Genomic DNA, 19,418 nt, shown 5'->3' on the forward strand with positions numbered 1-19,418 from the left:
TCTATAGCACAATTCTAAAGTATGAATGGCAACAGAGAGATTTAGTTTAAATTAATTGTCATTATTTGCTGTGGGTTTAGGTGTGTCAGTGCTATTGTGAAGTTTTCTCACTGCAAACTTGGTCTACATTGCCATGCAAAATATCTTCCAGCAACTGATGAGAACATACAAAGAGCAAGAGGAGGGAAGTTTAGCTTGAAGTCAAAGGCTATGCAATCTGAATGTATCTTGATGGCATCTGGAAGAGATGTTGATAGGGTCAATAACCATCCCAAGTGCAGAGGGAATAAAATCAGGGGGGGTGGGGGGGGGGAATTGGGATTGTATGTCTTGTCTAAAGGTCTGCACAGTAAGAGCAAAAGCGATCATTGTGTTTGTTTTTATGTCCTCAGCCAATGACTGTATACACAAGGGAGCTGTCGTGACGTTGACAAGTTAGTGATGCCGCTCTGACCTCTTCCTGTGTCTCGAAACAGAATGAAAGTTGTTTCCAACTAGGGTAAGCAGTTTTACTCTGAAGACCTACAGCTTTCATGTCAACTTCATTTCAAAAAATGTGCTAAAGGAAGCAGAAGGAGCTCATTGTTTAGGACTACAAAGATTAATGTCATCTTAATGTCAGTAATTCAGTAATGTCATCTAAATTTGGCGGTTCACTCATTATGTTCAGAAAGCTGTATCAGTAAATTCAGTTGTCCGTAGAATAAGCAACAAAATACACACACGGGCTTGAACAAAGTACGGTGATAAAGCAGATTTAATAATTTGCTGTTATGGACAAAATCTATCTTGATTTTAGACATTTCTCACATCAGCCCCGTTAAATGATCCAGCATTAAATAATATTAGATATAATTAATGTTCACATTGTGTTGACCTAATATTGTTTTCTAAACATTCTAATTAGTATGTGTAACTGTATACTTCTCAGACTATAGAGCAAGAGTTGGAGAAATAAACATTTCTACCAGATATGCCTGATCATACGGTCGCAGAAATGATAAATAATCCATGCCTCTTCTTTTGAGAAAACAAAGCTGTGGGGTTATGTAATAGCTTTTAAAAACTTAAAAGCTTTTGATTGAGTGGAAGCAGAGGGAAGGTTTTTACTTGTGATCAAAATTGTAAGAAGCCATCAGTGTTATCTAATGTTCATCAATCCAATAGGGAATTCAGTAGAAACGTCTTTACTTGATGAGAACCACAGAGAGCGATGCAGGCAATTTAAGGGAAGATTAGGCAAGCCCACGAAGACGAGAATAGAGAGGTTGCAAAAGGTGTATACTGGAAGGCTGTATATATCAATGAATGCATCTGAAATACAGAGCAAAATAATCAGCATCTGTTAACCATTCCTCCTTTAGTGTCTGAAATTATTCAATGTGTTTTCCTGCTGGTGTTTTTGTTTTCCTCCACATTTGTGACAATCCACCTCCGTCACACCAAGCCACCTACTCTTAAGCTGCATTGCCTTCACCAGAGCTGTCACAACTCCCTTTGTTGCTTTTGCTTGCTTCTTTCAGCCACACACTGTTAGTTTGCTCTGTGTTCCACCCCCACACCTGCTCACCCCGATATTTTATCTCCTATCTATTATTATACGTCTGTTCTCTTACCTGGCTTTGTGGATCGATACCCCAAGAGCTATACTACTCTGCACCAGCCAGACCAGGTTCTGGGAAGTACTGGGATTTAATACTCAACCCAGTTCTGGTAATTGCACAAATGCTGATCAAATTGTAGATGAGGTTCACTTTGAGATGCTGATTAAGACAAACTGTGTTATGGAAATAAGTAACTCGTGGCCATCTTAAATTATATGCAGTAGTCAGGTGTTTTTGCTGTTCTTCTCGTATAACGTGTCTCAGGAGAAAACATTTTTTAAATTACTCCACTGATCATAGAGACTGAGAGTAGCAGTATTTCCAGAGTGAGAACATTTTAAATTCAATTATTTAGCTGTCCTTTTCAAAACTGCAAAGGAAATGCATTTAAACGTTTTATACTGATCTTATCTACATGCTGAACTTGTGGTCTGATTGTGTGTCTGCATTTGATCAACTAGTAACTGGTTCAATTGACAATGAGAGGATGATGTTTGTTGTTGCTGCTTAAATCAAGCTTGGCTTTATAGAACACTTTATAGACTTAATAGTGAATTAAGTTGTACAGTTGAGAGAGACCCTGTGAGATTTACAAACTGTTGTAAAGAGATGATTTAAAAAAATATTTTGGAGTTTCTAGAGAAAGAAGTTGCATCATTTTTTCAAAAAAATATGTTTTTATAGCACCCTTTCAACAGAATTATGTGGGGAATGTTCTACATCAGCTAATATGTTCAAGTAATTCTTAAACGATTACGGATGCTATTTGTGGATTGTATATGATTACGCAAAATGTATGTGTTTTGAAAGGTTGGGCATAATGGCGCTTGGAGCGGGATCATGTATATTCTGTATGGAAGTGACAGACCAGTAATAATAATAATAATGATGGATGGGATTTATATAGTGCCTTTCTAATACTCAAGGCGCTTTACATCGCATTATTCATTCACTCCTCAGTCACACTCGGTGGTGGTAAGCTACTTCTGTAGCCACAGCTGCCCTGGGGCAGACTGACGGAAGCGTGGCTGCCAATCTGTGCCTACGGCCCCTCCGACCACCACCAATCACTCACACACATTCACACACAATCACATACAGTACTCATTGTAGCTGTCATTATTCATATCTTCAAAGTATCTTCTAGTAGTAAATAATGCACTTAGCATTTCTTTAAAGTCCAGAAAATATAGACCTGATATACTTTGTCTTTCCTCTTACAACAAACCTGATAACCTTAGAACCGGTCGAGTGAATCTTCGATAAAATTCCTCAATGTCGAGAATATCCTTTCATAGAAGGGATTTGCAGGACAAGTGCGGTTTCATTTAGGTCATAAGTGATAGGAACAGAATTAGGCCATTTGGCCCATCAAGTCTACTCCACTATTCAATCATGGCTGATCTATCTCTCCTGCGTAACCCCATTCTCCTGCCTTCTCCCCATAACTTTTGACACCCCACTCGTCTCGGCACCTCTCAGCTTGCAAATTGCAGTAAGGTATCTTTCCTCCGGTACCCACATTTTATTGCAGTGAAGACCAACACATAATTTGCCTTCTTTGTCACTTGAGCATGAAGATTACTGAGTCCTTCACCATTTTTGTTTTAAGTCTGTTTTTCTGTTTTGAACAGCAAAGTGGATGTTCATATTTTTCCACATGATGTGGAAGCATAGCATCTCTCACGTTCTGGTCCACTCTCAGCTTGGGCTTGCCCTCTTAAAGCTTCTTTACATCCTCCTGCCCGTGCATGATCCCATTTGGCTTTGTATCATCAGCAGACCTGGAAATGTAACCTTTCCTCCCCTCAGCCAGTGTGAGGAGCTGGGGCTTAAGCACTGATCCCAACAATATCCCTCTGGTCACAGTTGAATAAAGATGGTGAGCTTCAGAGCTCAGTGGCAATAGGCTGTGGTCATAACTGATGGCCATGTCTGGACATTTAATATTTATGTTTGGGAAAGATGCCGAAAGTCCTGGATTGACAGTATGATAAAGGAAGATTTTAACTTACCAGGGATGGAAGAATCTCACTGTCTCGGGGACAGAATCCCTTGTTCCTTTGTTTAGTTAGAAGAGCAAATTAAGTTTATTCTGGATATATGATAATTTGTCAAGAATTGGTCACTAGATGCAACGTCAGAGGGAAAGTAATAGAGATTAATTGACGATGCACTAGAATGGTTGAGGAGACATGCAGATGTGGTAATTGCAGGTTGATTGGAATGGGGTGGGGGTGAAAGAAGAATTTGAAATATGGTCAGGAGAATACCTTTGATTGGAATGTTTCTGCTGAAAAAGAAAGGCAAGAATATTAAAGAAAGGGGTGGGTGGGCCAAGTGAACGTTGTGTCAAAAAAGGTCACAAAGCACTGGAGTAAATCAGCAGGTCAGGCAGCATCTGTGGAGAACGGATAGATGACGTTTCATAGAGTGCTGGAGTAACTCAGTGGGTCAGGCAGCATCTGTGGAGAACATGGATAGGTGGCGTTTTTATAGATATGTGAAGAGAAAGAGATTAGTTAAAACAAATGTAGGTCCCTTGCAGTCAGAAACAGGTGAATTGATCATGGGGAACAATGACATGGCAGACCAATTGAATAACTACTCTGGTTCTGTCTTCACTAAGGAAGACATAAATAATCTGCCGGAAATAGCAGAGAACCGGGAGTCAAATGAGATGGAGGAACTGAGTGAAATCCAGGTTAGCCAGGAAGTGGTGTTAGGTAAATTGAATGGATTAAAGGCCGATAAATCCCTAGGGCCAGATAGGCTGCATCCCAGAGTACTTAAGGAAGTAGCCGCAGAAATAGTGGATGCATTAGTGATAATTTTTCAAAACTCTTTAGATTCTGGAGTAGTTCCTGAGGATTGGAGGGTAGATAATGTAACCCCAGTTTTTAAAAAGGGAGGGAGAGAGAAAACGGGGAATTACAGACCAGTTAGTCTAACATCGGTAGTGGGGAAACTGCTAGAGTCAGTTATTAAAGATGGGATAGCAGCACATTTGGAAAGTGGTGAAATCATTGGACAAAGTCAGCATGGATTTATGAAAGGTAAATCATGTCTGACGAATCTTATAGAATTTTTCGAGGATGTAACTAGTAGAGTGGATAAGGGAGAACCAGTGGATGTGTTACATCTGGACTTTCAGAAGGCTTTCGACAAGGTCCCACATAAGAGATTAGTAGACAAACTTAAAGCACACGGCATTGGGGGTTCAGTATTGATGTGGATAGAGAACTGGCTGGCAGACAGGGAGCAAAGAGTAGGAATAAATGGGTCCTTTTCACAATGGCAGGCAGTGACTAGTGGGGTACCGCAAGGCTCAGTGCTGGGACCCCAGCTATTTACAATATATATTAATGATTTGGACGAGGGAATTGAATGCAACATCTCCAAGTTTGCGGATGACACGAAGCTGGGGGGCAGTGTTAGCTGTGAGGAGGATGCTAGGAGGCTGCAAGGTGACTTGGATAGGCTGGGTGAGTGGGCAAATGCATGGCAGATGCAGTTTAATGTGGATAAATGTGAGATTATCCACTTTGGTGGCAAAAACAGGAAAGTAGACTATTATCTGAATGGTGGCCGATTAGGAAAAGGGGAGATGCAACGAGACCTGGGTGTCATGGTACACCAGTCATTGAAAGTAGGCATGCAGATGCAGCAGGCAGTGAAGAAAGCGAATGGTATGTTAGCATTCATAGCAAAAGGATTTGAGTATAGGAGCAGGGAGGTTCTACTGCAGTTGTACAGCGTCTTGGTGAGACCACACCTGTAGTATTGCGTACAGTTTTGGTCTCCTAATCTGAGGAAAGACATTCTTGCCATAGAGGGAGTACAGAGAAGGTTCACCAGACTGATTTCTGGGATGTCAGGACTTTCATATGAAGAAAGACTGGATAGACTCGGCGTACTCGCTAGAATTTAGAAGATTGAGGGGGGATCTTATAGAAACGTACAAAATTCTTAAGGGGTTGGACAGGCTAGATGCAGGAAGATTGTTCCCGATGTTGGGGAAGTCCAGAACAAGGGTTCACAGTTTAAGGATAAGGGGGAAATCTTTTAGGACCGAGATGAGAAAAACATTTTTCACACAGAGAGTGGTGAATCTCTGGAATTCTCTGCCACAGAAGGTAGTTGAGGCCAGTTCATTGTCTATATTTAAGAGGGAGTTAGATGTGGCCCTTGTGGCTAAAGGGATCAGGGGGTATGGAGAGAAGGCAGGTACAGGATACTGAGTTGGATGATCAGCCATGATCATATTGAATGGCAGTGCAGGCTCGAAGGGCCGAATGGCCTACTCCTGCACCTATTTTCTATGTTTCACAGAGTGCTGGAGTAACTCAGCGGGTCATGCAGCGTCGCTGGAGAACATGGATAGGTAACTTTTTGGGTGGTGTCAGGAGGAGAACAATCACTGGAGAGTGATCACCGTGGTCTAAGGTTTAGATTGGTAAAGGATGATGGCACTGAGCAGTCTAAATAACATCCTAATTGGAGATTTGCCAACTTTGGTGGAATTAGTGGGAATCCGGTCAGGTAAAGTGGAACTAAAGATTGGCAGCTCGTCTTGGATAACCCTCCAACCATGCTGTTGAGGTAGCACTTATCCTCCCTTCCATTCTACCACAACTAATGCTCATTGTGTATCGAAGCATCAGTGTTGATCCAGCACACATTGAATGTCTCCACCAACAATGCTAAATTAAATGAATATGTCTTTGAACAGATTTCTCCATTATTACCAAGTTGACTTATTTAAGATAATTCTCACTGCTGAGATAAAACAGTTTTAACTGGCTAGTTGGGTTTATTCCCAAATTGAAAACTGTATGTGAGGTTTATATGTTCCTCATTTGAATTTGTGGACTTCCTCCAAGAGGGGCGGTTTCCTCTCATTCCAAAGGTGTTGGTTAATTGGTTATTATGAATTGTCTTGTGTTGGGGCAGGCGATTAATGGAGATGGGAGAGAGAAGAGGTCTACAACAAAGTAATCCGATGGGAATACCCTGGAGGGGAGATAGACTCAATGGAGCGAATAGTTAGGAAATGGGTCGAATGCAGGCAAATGGGCCTGGTGTAGGTAGGCATCTTGATTAGCGTAGACAAGTTTCTGCAGATATTGAAATAGCTGTCATTCTGATCTTTAGATCAATAGCTTGTGTATGGTACTTCACTAAATGAAGGAAAATATAAGTGCAATTTCTGTGCATTAGTCAGTAGACGCATGTGGCTAATTGAATTTATTAGATTGAGACAAATGAGTAGCCGCCACTCCTGGGTCATTTGATCTGAGTGCTAATATATTTGCAAAGAATGTGAACTTTAACCTTGAAAAAGGGCTGGGATGGAGAGCAGGGTGTGCGCTTCCGAATAGATGCAATCAATATCTTGTCTTGTGAAGCATTTTCCATGAAACGTTTCTACTAAAGCTAAACTGGTTGCTCTAGACTTTGCAGTTCCATTAGGAAACCTTGTGTTGTTAGTGAACTTAGAGCTCTGCCACAGTTATCACAAGTTATTAACAATCAACTGTGATTTGATTGTAGCAAGGGATCAGTGTTTGTTGAAACAAGGAACTGTAGATGCTAGTTTATTTTAAAAAAAGATACAAAGTTCAGGAGTAACTCAGTGGGTCAGGCAGCATCTCAGGAGAACATGAAGAAGCATCCTGACCCAAAACATCTCCTCTCCATGTTCTCCAGAAATGCTGCCTGACCCGCTGAGTTACTCCTGCACTTTGCATCTTTGATCAGTGTTTATTGTTTCTGTGAACAATGTTAAACTGTGTTAAACTGTGAAATATTTCTCATAGCTATCAGGGTTAAGAAATGAAACCATGGACTAATCAGGCAGATTCGACAGGAGCTTGGGAGAGTTTGAGATCCTTTTGTGAAGTAAAGCAGGATAGGTGACTGAAGTGTTAGGGGAACAGCACTTTGGGACCAGTGACCACAATTCTTTTATGTTTAAAAAATGTTAGGGAAAACGATAGGGTTGCCTTAGGTCCTAAATTGTGGTAAGGTAAATGTTGATGGTATTGGACATGAGTTTTCAAATGTTCATAGGGGGAGGCTAATTGCTAAAGGGACGTCGGTGAATGGGAGGTGTTTAGTCAGGAGATAGCACGAGTTCAGGGCCAACATGTTCCTCTTATAGTGAAGGGCAAGAGTGGGAACCCTGGACAGCAAGTTAATCCAGGCTCTGGTCAAGTAAAAGAGAAGGCATGTGATAAGCATGGGCAGCGAGGACTAAGTGGACCAATCCTACATCTTTCCATAACTATTTAAAAAAAATAGAATTCTGTCCACTGGTCTGAAAGTGCTCCCCCATTGACAGTTGATGGAGGTTTTGCAGCTGCCGTGTTCTTGGGCATTCAGAGGTCATCTAACGCAGTGTATGTAACAACAGTAGCAAAATCTATGGAGCTAAAGCTGACTGGCCAAGAGACAGAAAGCCAAGAAGTAATCGTTAAAATAAAACAGAAGATAGATTATCTGGTCACTCCAGCCTGCTCCATCTTTCAATAAAATCAACCTGACCTGACCTTGGTCTCAGCTCCACCCCACTATCCTGTGGTACTCCCGCAGCCCACTGTCTCCGCCTCTTCCTTTCTTCTTACCCCACCCCCACATCAGTTTGAAGAAGGGTCTCGACTCGAAACGTCACCTATTCCTTCGCTCCATAGATGCTGCCTCACCTGCTGAGTTTCTCCAGCATTTTTGGCTACCTTCTACCTTTTCCCAGCATCTGGAGTTCTTTCTTAAACATGGGATTTGTCAAATGTCATTTGTGATAAAGAAAAAGCAAAGCGGCTGTATAAACTGTGTATCAATTGTTAACTATTCTACCAATGAATTCATCTAGAATTCTGTCAACTCAATAGCTTCCTTTCTTGTTCTGCTGTTCACACACGACTTACACAGTTCCAGTTCATTTCATTAATCTGCAAATATGAGATATTCAAAAAGTTTAAGAATTTATTATTTTCATTTAATCCTTAATGTGTTTGCTACTGGAATAGGGTGATTTCACAAAAGGTCACTGGAGCATAGATCCTCACCCACGTGACCGCAAAATCCAACTGGGGTACAAGCGTCACTTCCAGTACATGTTAGTGATGCTGAAAACGCGCACTTTCACACCCGTTAAAAACCGCGAAAACGGCCCGTTTTTGAGCTGTAAATAACTGTGCCAGTCGGGGTGACCGTGAGACACAGTTATCTAACTTTACAGTCCAGAAGATAGATAAAAACGAAGGTAAATACAAGAGGGAGCTGAAGGGGCAAAAACAGCGGAAGTGGTTAGCGGACATTCGCCGTGGAGATATAAAGATCGAATATATCGGGAATTATCGCGTTTGCTCGCTGCATTTCATCAAAAGTAAGGCATTATTGACGTTTTATCTTTATTCATTTGTTATATGAAACGTTTTAAAAGTGCACTTTCACACCCGTTAAAAACCGCGAGTTTTAAAAGTGAAAAATCCGTCCATAAAATTGCAAAATCGCCCATGGTTCTCAGGTGGGTTTTAACATGCAAAATGAAAACGCTTCTGAAGCTACATTTACCATTTAAATAATCGTAAACTATCAATGAGTTTTGAAATAAATCTTACTCAGATGCAAGCTAAGGAATGGGATAATTGTCAGTTTTCATTTTGCATGTTAAAACCCACCTGAGAACCATGGGCGATTTTGCAATTTTACTGATGGATTTTTCACTCTTAAAACTCGCGGTTTTTAACGGGTGTGAAAGTGCGCGTTTTCAGCATCACTAACATGTACCGGAAGTGACGCTTGTACCCCAGTTGGATTTTGCGGTCACGTGGGTGAGGATCTATGCTCCAGTGACCTTTCGTGAAATCACCCTATAAGAAAATATTACTTATATTTACATTTTCTTATCTTTATTCATAATTGATGTGTAAAAAGATATTTAATCTGAGGAACGGGGGTGCCAGGTAGTGGAAGAGTGGAGAGTAACAGCGAGAGAGAGGGGGCAGATGCGAGTAGGAGACAGGGGGAGAGACTGGTCCAGCGGAGAGACATTCTCGGCAGCTGAGCTGCTGCGTGTGTACAGATCTGCGTTTCATCCGTAGTCAGGATCGAACCCGGGTCCCTGTCGCTGTAAGCGCTGTTGAATTGTTACTGGACCGTCCCAGTCCCCTTCTGAGTGTCCCGACCCTGTCCCGGGGCGGCCAAAGATGTCCGGGGTAACCCTGGGATGACGGGACACCGGCCCCAGGCTTACAGCCAGCGCAGAGAAGAAGCACTAACTCCAGCTCAACTCTGCTCCAACTCCCGACGGGCCGGGGACTGCCAGCTGCATCTCTCACCTTATCCAGTGGCTGTCGGTTAACCCTCTCAGTGCCGGCGAAAGCCGAGCACCAGTCATCAACGGGGATACACACAAAATGCTGCAGTAACACAGCGGGATAGGCAACATCTTTGGAGAAAAGGAATAGTTGATGTTTCGGGTCGAGACCCTTCTCCGGAGATGTTGCCTGTCCCGCTGAGTTACTGCAGCATTTTGTGTGTATCCCTGTTGATGACAAGACTCATCAATGTTTGTATTGACAAAAAAAACATTCTGCTTTTGATGGCTTGGGCTTCCTCTGGGTACAGCATTTTAACCACATGGCTCAAAGATATGTGGATTGGTTGGTTAATTGATTAGTGTGAATTGTATGTATAATGAACCTAATGGTAAAATCTGGGGGGAGTTGATGGGAACATGGAGAAAATAAAATGCTATCATGGAATCGTAGAGAGGCGTTTAGTCCACCATGCCCATGCTGACCATTGCACTTATCTATACTAATCTGATTTACCTGCCTTCCCATGCCTTAGCGACCTAAGTGCTTGTTTAAATACTGCTTCAATATTGTGAGCGTACTGGCGTCCATCACTTCCTCAGGCTTTGTAAACCAGGTTCCAATTCATCTCTGTGTGGAAAACTCCTCTTCAAATAGAACTGTTCTACCTCTAAACTAAAACCCTTCTTTCTTCTCTTGTTTTAGATACCCTTATTGTGGAGAAAAATGCATCTTACTATCTACCTTATCTATCCTAACTTATCATTTTGTATATCTCTGAGTAGGAAGGAACAGCAGATGCTGGTTTAAAGCTGGACACAAAAAGCTGGAGTAACTCAGCCGGACAGGCAGCATCTCTGGAGAGAAGGAATGGGTGGCGATCGTTTTGCTGAACACCTTCGCTCAGTCCACCTGAATCTACCTGATCTCCCGATTGCTAAACACTTTAATTCTCCTTCCCATTCCCACACAGACCTTTCTGTCCTAAGTCTCCTCCATTGTTAGAGTGAGGCTGGATTGGAGGAAAATTGGTAAAACAGCATCTCATATTTTGCTTGTGCAGCTTATGGCCCAGTGGTATGAATATTGATTTCTCTTACTTCAGGTAGCCCCCGGCATTCCCTCTACTCTATCCATCCCCCACCCAAGTCGCACCAGCTTTGCGTTTTCACCCAACAAACAACTAACAATGGCCTGTTTCCTTTATCATCGTTACTTTTTTGCATATCTTTCATTCATTGTTCTTTATCTCGCTACATCATCGTCTATATCTCTCGTTCCCCTTATCCCTAACTAGTCTGAAGAAGGGTCTTGACCCGAAACTTCACCCATTCCTTCTCTCCAGAGATACTGCCTGTCCTGTTGAGTTACTCCAGCTTTTTACGTGTATCCATTAGATGTTTAAAATTGAGTAACAAAGTGCATCCAAGTTTAACATAAATGTTTTCTAAGAATGAATGTTATTTACCTGTTATAATCCGTCTACACTTCACGATGCCTTGGCAAGGTTGCCAGCATAATCAAAGACCTGTCTCGCACTGGTCATTCCCTCTTCTCCCCTCTCCCATCAGGCAAGGGGTAAAGAAGTTTGAAAACGCACACCTCCAGATTCGGGAACTGTTTCGTACCAGCTGTAATCAGGCAACTGAACCATCCTCTCATCAGCTTGGATTGGATGACTATGACCAATGATGTGCCACAGGGATTGGTGTTACCAATTGCCATTGAATCTTAAGTCCATTAATGATTTGGATATGAATGTTGGTGGTATGATGAATAAGTTTGCAGATTCTTGGTTCTTGGTTCTTGGGTCCTCCAAAATATTCCAACTGGAATTTAAACTGGAGGTGGTAAAGGGAGGGATTAAGCCTGAAAGGGTATAAAGAACACACACTATAGAATCTAACATAAAACATCTCCACACAGCAGAATCAAAGTTTCCCACTGTGTGGGAAGGCACCAAAGTCAGTCTCTTCCTCCATTGTTCCTCGTTGTTAGGGCCTCCCCTGACAAACCTTGGTGGTGTTGTGAATGATGAGGACATAACAGTCAAAAAGTCCTATAGCTTTATAAAACTTTGGTTCAGCTGCACTTAGTGTTGCATGCAGTATTGGTCGGCCCATTGCAGGAAGAATAAACCAAGCGATGTTGGTGTAATTTGTGGAAAGTCGGTCATATTTAATGTTTGGGATGGTAGAAAATCGTTTGACCCTGTGGCAGTGTACAAGCCTGTGGGTCTAGCTTGTTAGTTGTCTGCTTTTCTAGGGGTGGGGCCTGTACGTGGAGCAGGTCTGCCCAATGCAGCCCCCTTCTGGAGCATGCTGTGCAGACTGCTGCCGCTGCAGTTAAGTGCAGATAGGGATGGTCAATTGTGGACTATTTGCTGGTTATCAGTAAGCCGAAGGCGGGATATGGCCCTCCAAGGACAGTGTTTGAGCATTGTCAGAGTAAATCATCTCCAGAAATAAATCGGCAGTATTATCTCCATTATTCTATCTTTCACTTTAAATGAAGGACTCAATGTCTGCCTATGTGAGACGCTTTTAACTGTAGGGCATCAGTATATATATATATATGGGGGAGGAGCTCCTTCATTTGAAGCAGCTGCATGCCTTGTTGATTGGCTTTGGAAACAGATCATGCATGCAGTCACAGCCGATGAGCTGAGGGAAGGTTCTAGTTGCAGTGAGAAGTGTGGTGGTGCTGATTAGTCGTTGTTCCTTTGCATATTGTAGCGCTCTCGCTTTCTGAACAGCTTCTTTCTCCATGGGAACTCGTCTCACGGTTCCGGGAGAGACATTTATTTATTTCTGAATGTGGCGTTTGTATCGAAGTGATACGTTTGCCTGTTTGTATAGCTCTGGTGAGCTGTAAGTAATGGAAGAGTAATGGTGTGCTTAGAGCCGGCAGGAGATGGATAATGGGAAACATCCCCCATTCCCTAAGAAACCTTTGACGATGCTTGAGTAACCAAGGCTTCAAATATGTTAAAAAGGTAATTTGTTTATCCTACCACAGCCAGAATATATTCTGGCTGCAATTAAACGTGTTGATTTTTCTGTGGGTCTCTCACAATATATCATGATAGCAAGTCAAACATCTAAATAACTTGCTCTCCACACAATGGATTAGATATATAATATGAATTGTGCTTATTGAAAATGCAATAGTGACTAATAAGATTAATTGGAAAGCATTTGAATCATTCCAATATGAGGACATATTAAAATTTGAGTAAATAATGGAGGACAGGTGCAACTTGGCTGAGCTGAAATCTGGAGATTCATGAAGTAAATAATGAAATTTAACGTTTAAAAAAATATTTTAGTTCAAACCAGATAAGGTTAATGGATCTCTACTTATGATTTTTCATTTAGAACCAGCCAATTAAATTATTAGCATCCCTCGGAGAGCAGAACTCCATCCAGGAAAACGCTCAGATTCCCTGGAAAATTTCAATCGAGACATTTTTTGCTCTCTTAGTTTTGGTATCTTTAAGTCTATCAGAGATTGACTGAAAGCTCTGTGGTATTCAAATGTATCATTGGTTCACTGGAAGGTTTGTGTTGTCGATGCCTTTTTTCAGCTGTGCTGGGAGAAATTTCTTGTTCTATAAGAGAATTTGTAGGTTATTTCTATTTCAGTTTTAGTTATTGTGTCTATGTAATCTTGAAGTGAATTTAAATACCCCAGGTTACATGTTTGTCTGTTAATAAACTTTATCTTTCAGCAACAATCTGCACCCATTTGCAATTTGTGTACAGGAAGTGAGACAGATAAGATTTGCTTTTTGCCAGATATTTTACCAACTATCAAATGGATATTTAAGATAAAGCAATACATTAAATTTAGCCTTTTTTTAAACTATATATCCATCATTTGTAGCTGTTGTACATGGCTTTATTTAGTTCAGAAAATTAAAATCAGAATTGAATGTTGCCTGTTACCTGAACTTAAAAGAGTTAAAGGGCCATCTATATGTGAAGAATGGACTGCAGCTCAATTCTTTCTTTAGTTCCGTCAAGATTATGGTATGTGGGTTAAAATGGGAGTTCTGATAATGACCACATGATGGCCCCTTATTGAATTGTCACAGCATATTTAATGTCTGAACCAACCGCTTGCAGGATTTGAAGAAAGCTGAACAACTCAGCAGTTGCCAGCAACCTGGAGTGGAATAGTGCACAAAGTTTCATTGCAGCCTTTGCACGGGATGCTTTTTGTGAACATGATTGTAATACTCAGTGCTGGAATTTCTTACAATGCGTCAAGTGATCATGTCCTACGTGAGATTCTGAACTGTTCCCGAAATATCTCAGGAGGGAAGTTGGGTAATATCTCTCACCCAATGACAGGATAATTTCCCTGTTCAAAGCCATGGCAATATAGCTAAAGGCATTCCTCTCACCTTGCCTGGGCATAGTGCACACTGGGTAGAGCCAGAGCTGTGGCCGTCTGTTGGCCCACACAGCAAGCAGAGGCTGAAGTCAACCCACACACTGATGTCAGAGTCTACAGAGATTTGACCTTCTCTTGACTTGGTATGAGTTACACGAGATGTTCTGTCATCTGATCACATTGATTGGAATTATATTTTTTAATTGTATTTCTTCGCGATTTCCCCCAGAATAGAATGTATGATGCAAATTGGATATAGTGAACCACTGAAGAAATGGCGGCCATGGTTCAGCTTGTTAAGTGTTCGGTATTTTGTATCTGATATTGCAATCAGTACATTAGTCCCATGTCATCCTGGTAGAATTACAATGTTTGCTTTGTGAGGGTATTACTTTTGTGCACTGGGATAATAGATAGCCCAATTTATTTATGTTTTAAATGGCAAATTGAAAATATACGTATGCCACAATAAAACGGTGATGGGGTTTGAAGCACATTGAACGGCTTGTTCACTTTCTTAAAAGTGCAATTAAAACAGAAAATGCTGGCAGCACTCAGCAGGTTAGACAGCATCTATGGAGGGAGACATACAAAAAGCTGGAGTAACTCGGCGGGTCAAGCAGCATCTCGGGAGAAAAGGAATAGATGGCCTTTCGGGTCGAGACCCTTCTTCAAAGGATGGAGGGAGAAGCAGATTTAACAGGGGGGACCTCATTGAAACATAGTCTTCTTCTTCTTATCGAGTCCACACGCAAGATTAGAAGTGTTCAGCTAGAGCTGAATACACTTCTCGGCATCTGCGTACAATGGTGTCTGTCTTGTCGCTTCTTGTGCTTCTTGTGCGTGGTGGTGGTGGAAAGATTGGTGGAAACAGGGTCGCGACGTGAACGCTCTTTCCTTGACCCCGAAACATAGTGAAAGGCTTGGATAGAGTGGGTGTGGAGAGGATGTTTCCACTGGTGGGAGAGTCTAGGACTAGAGGTCACAGCCTCAGAATTAAAGGACATTTGTATTTCATGTATATATTTTATTTCGAACAAGGTAAACAAAAAAACAAAGCAAAATAACAATAAAATGAAATTAACCATAAACAACATTGAATAACTTCTCATAAACATCACAAATTAAATTTTACATGCTCGAAAAGGAGTAGGAGGAAGTATACACTTATTTATTCCTACCCCGTCTCCGCTACTCATCAATTAATTCACAAACTTTATCTCATTTGCACATATATATATATATATATATATATATATATATATGTGCACACACATACATACATACATACATATATCCCTACATAAGCCACATAGATACATACACATATACACGCACGCAAACATACATATACAGTTTATAAACAATTATTCAAATTCTATGTACAAGGCGAATATCACACTGTGTCAATAAACTAGAATGTAACTGCCATCATAGCCCTTCCTCATTCTTATACCTCTGGAAAATAATTTTAATTTTTTTGCACTTCGCTTAAAATGAGTAATGTTTGTGCTTTGCTTGAGTTCCACATCCAAATCATTCCACAATTTCACCCCACAGATTTCTTGCTCTATACATTATTTGTGCTGTATTAAATTCTACTAGATCCATAAACTTCAAGGCATTTAACTTTAAAAACAGAGAGTTGGTGTGTTCACGAAATCCTACATTATTAACTATCCTGATGGCCCTTTGCATACAATCCAGTAAAATCCAGTACAAAAAGAAGATACAACGTGCTGAAGTAACTCAGTGAGTCAGGTAGCATATTAGGAGAACATGGATAGGTGACGTTCTGGGCTGGGACACTTCTTCTGAGGCAGTACACAAAGAGTTGCCATGTTTCCGGCACAATCTTATACCTTTCAAGTATCAAGTTCTGAAAAATACTTTCCTTGGTCTTGAAGACCTGTTGTCCTGGCGGTGGCACTCTGGTGATAGAAACGTAGAAAATAGGTGCAGGAGGAGGCCATTCGGCCCTTCGAGCCAGCACCGTCATTCATTGTGATCATGGCTGATCGTCCCCTATCAATAACCCGTGCCTGCCTTCTCCCCATATCCCTTGACTCCACTAGCCCCAAGAGCTCTATCTAACACTCTCTTAAATCCATTCAGTGACTTGGCCTCCACTGCCCTCTGTGGCAGGGAATTCCATAAATTCACAACTCTCTGGGTGAAACAGTTTTTTCTCACCTCAGTCTTAAATGACCTCCCCTTTATTCTAAGACTGTGGCCCGTGGTTCTGGACTCGCCCAACATTGGGAACATTTTTCCTGCATCTAGCTTGTCCAGTCCTTTTATAATTTTATATGTTTCTATAAGAACCCCCCTCATCCTTCTCAACTCCAGTGAATACAAGCCTAGTCTTTTCAATCTTTCCTCATATGACAGTCCCGCCATCCCAGGGATCAATCTCGTGAACCTACACTGCACTGCCTCAATCACAAGGATGTCCTTCCTCAAATTGGGAGACCAAAACGGTACACAATACTCCAGATGTGGTCTCACCAGAGCCCTATACAACTGCAGAAGAACCTCTTTACTCCTATACTGAAATCCTCTTGTTATGAAGGCCAACATTCCATTAGCTTTCTTCACTGCCTGCTGTACCTGTAAGCCAACTTTCAGTGACTTCAGTACATGGACGCCCAGGTCTCGCTGCACCTCCCCCTTACCTAACCTAACCCCATTGAGATAATAATCTGCCCCCTTGTTTTTGCCGCCAAAGTGGATAACCTCACATTTATCTATATTATACTACATCTACCACGCATCTGCTCACTCACTCAACCTGTCCAGGTCACCCTGCAACCTCCTAACATCCTCTTCACAGCTCACACTGCCACCCAGCTTTGTGTCATCCGCAAACTTGCTAGTGTTGCTCCTAATTCCCTCTTCCAAATCATTAATATATATGGTAAACAGTTGCGGCCCCAACACCGAACCTTGCGGCACTCCACTCGCCACTGCCTGCCATTCTGAAAAGGACCCGTTCACTCCTACTCTTTGCTTCCGGTCTGCCAACCAATTTTCTATCCATGTCAACACCCCCCAATACCATGTGCTCTAATTTTAGTCACCAGTCTCCCGTGCGGGACCTTATCAAAGGCTTTCTGAAAGTCTAGATACACTACATCCACTGGCACCCCTTCATCCATTTTACTTGTCACATCCTCAAAAAATTCCAGAAGATTAGTCAAGCATGATTTCCCTTTCATAAATCCATGTTGACTTGGACTAATCGTTTTACTGCTATCCAAATGCCCCATTATTACCTCTTTAATAATTGACTCCAGCATCTTTCCCACCACCGAAGTCAGGCTAACTGGTCTGTAATTCCACGTTTTCTCTCTCGCTCCTTTCTTGAAAAGTGGGATAACATTAGCTATCCTCCAATCCACAGGAACAGATCCTGAATCTATTGAACATTGGAAAATGATCACCAATGCGCCCACTATTTCTAGAGCCACCTCCCTGAGGACCCTGGGATGCAGACCATCAGGCCAGGGGATTTATCATCCTTCAGTCCCATTAGCCTACCCAATACTATTTCTCGCCTAATGAACATTTCTTTCAGTTCCTCTACCCCCTTAGATCCTCTGTCCTCCAGTACATCTGGGAGATTGTTAGTGTCTTCCTTAGTGAAGACAGATCCGAAGTACCTATTCAACTCTTCTGCCATTTCCTTGTTGCCCATAATAATTTCACCCGTGTCTGCCTTCAAGGGACCCACATTTGACTTTGCTACTCTTTTTCCCTTAATATATCGAAAGAAGCTTTTACTGTCCTTCTTTATATTCCTGGCCAGCTTCCCTTCGTACTTCATCTTTTCAGCCCCTATTGCCTGTTTTGTTTCCTTCTGTTCTCCTATGAAAGTTTCCCAATCCTCTGGCTTCCAGCTACTCTTTGCTGTGTTATACATCTTTTCTTTTAGTTCTATTCTATCCCTAACTTCTCTTGTCAGCCACGGTTGCCTCCTACTCCCCTTAGAATATTTCTTCCTTTTTGGAATGAAATGATCCTGCGTCTTCCGGATTATGCCAATAAATTCCTGCCATTGCTGTTCCACCGTCATTCCTGCTAGGATCCCTTTCCAGTCTACCTTCGCCAGCTCCCCTCTCATGCCTTCATAGTCCCCTTTGTTCAACTGCATCACTGCCACTTCCGATTTAACCTTCTCCTTCTCAAATTGCAGATTAAAACTAATCATATTATGTAGGGGTTGGCCTTGCCACCGATGCTGTTGGTGACTTCCACCGCTGTACCATGCTGCTGCAGGCCGCGTTCGATCTGCACGCGCGACTGACTTCTATGGCATCTGCAGTGGCATTTAATCAGCAAGATTCTCCCCCACTGTTCGTAGGGCTCAAACTAAACAGTGAAGATGGACTGGATGGAAGGCAGTAATGAGCCCGTGATGGACTGGGCTGTGTTCACCACTCTGCATGTTTAGGCAATCAAGAGCAGTTGCCATCCCAGGCTGAGATGCCTGTCAGAATACCTTCTATCTGTAGCTGTGGCTATGCCAGATCTTCTCGTATGCTCAAGAAAGCGAATACACTGGCCTTTCTTGATCACGGGATCAGTGTGAAGGGAACAGGTTAGGTTGCTGCTGATATGGATGCCTGGTAACGAGCTGTTGATCATCTTTCTGGGGGATGTGTTGAGAAGGACAAGGTTGTGTTCACCCCTTGCTTCCTCAGCCATATTTCCCAGGTTTCCTTTGGATATTTTCCCTTTGACAATTTTAAATACTAGGTGGAGTGAAATAGCCTAAAAGAGGTAAATTCTTAAATAAAAAATATTCTTGACATTATCTTCCTAGGCCTCTCATCATTTTATAAACTATCAGGTTTTTCCTCGGCTCCAAAGCTCCAGAGAAAGAAAACTGTCAGTTGAAATGAACAATTCACCTGTTGTTTTGATGGAGTGATTGGTCTGGCCCTGGTGGCAAAAAGCTAATTTTGAGAAGTGCTTGCCATTCTTGTCCAAGAGTCTGAAGAAGGGTCTCGACCCGAAACGTTGCCTATTTCCTTCGCTCCATAGATGCTGCCTCACCCGCTGAGTTTCTCCAGCATTTTTGTCTGCCATTCTT

General features: G+C 42.0%; 1 protein-coding gene across 6 annotated transcripts in view; it reads left to right on the top strand.

The window, feature by feature from the left end:
- pitpnm2 (phosphatidylinositol transfer protein membrane associated 2) overlaps window positions 1–19,418 on the top strand; it is a 148,633-nt gene that overhangs the window by 19,503 nt on the left and 109,712 nt on the right. For all 6 annotated transcript variants that reach the window (XR_004415752.1, XR_004415753.1, XR_004415754.1 and 3 more), the window contains exon 2: window positions 393–499. The gene's annotated coding sequence lies outside the window, so the exon portion shown is untranslated. The remainder of the gene's footprint in view (window positions 1–392; window positions 500–19,418) is intronic.

Source organism: Amblyraja radiata, chromosome 25, assembly GCF_010909765.2.
Source record: "Amblyraja radiata isolate CabotCenter1 chromosome 25, sAmbRad1.1.pri, whole genome shotgun sequence".
NCBI lineage: Eukaryota > Metazoa > Chordata > Chondrichthyes > Rajiformes > Rajidae > Amblyraja > Amblyraja radiata.